The following is a 601-nucleotide window of genomic DNA, read 5'->3' as shown; positions in this document are numbered from 1 at the left end:
GTTGCCTTCCTTTCACAGGCAGGGGGAAGGGCCCATGAAATCTCTGCCCTGAGGAACTGTGAGCCCCACCCTTAAATGTCCCAATCAGACTAGAAAAGCCACAAATACCTTTTAAATTTACACCAGAATTCCAAAATTCCAACCCAGCACAGAATATCACATAGCAAATCAAAGTTCCCAGCAAACAAACAGACAGAGATGTTTACTAGTTAGGCAGGCCAATTCCACCTCTGACAGAGAGCAAGCGCCCTTAGGGCAGCCGCTCAGGGCGCTTTGCTATTGGTCAGAGCACTCAGCCTCAACTAGAAAAGCCACAAATACCTAAGTAGACATACAAACATCAAATAAACATTTACACTTACACCCTTTCAGTGAACAAGTATCTTTACAGTCTTGGGATCTTGAGCAGATAACAGGAACACCACCCAAGTCCCCTGATGGGGGCCTGACAGGAACAGATGTGGGCGTTTTCCCTTTCCCACATTCCAGGACAGGGTTTTTGACCTATATCTTATCCAGATAGAAACGGTACTCATCACAAACAAACAAACAAATCCAAAACCAAAAATCAAAAAAACCAAGGCCAGAAGTACCCTCTGAC

Source organism: Myotis brandtii, unplaced genomic scaffold, assembly GCF_000412655.1.
Source record: "Myotis brandtii unplaced genomic scaffold, ASM41265v1 scaffold573, whole genome shotgun sequence".
Taxonomy (NCBI): domain Eukaryota; kingdom Metazoa; phylum Chordata; class Mammalia; order Chiroptera; family Vespertilionidae; genus Myotis; species Myotis brandtii.
The sequence above is the reverse complement of the archived record's forward strand: the minus strand, read 5'-3'. Positions refer to the sequence as shown.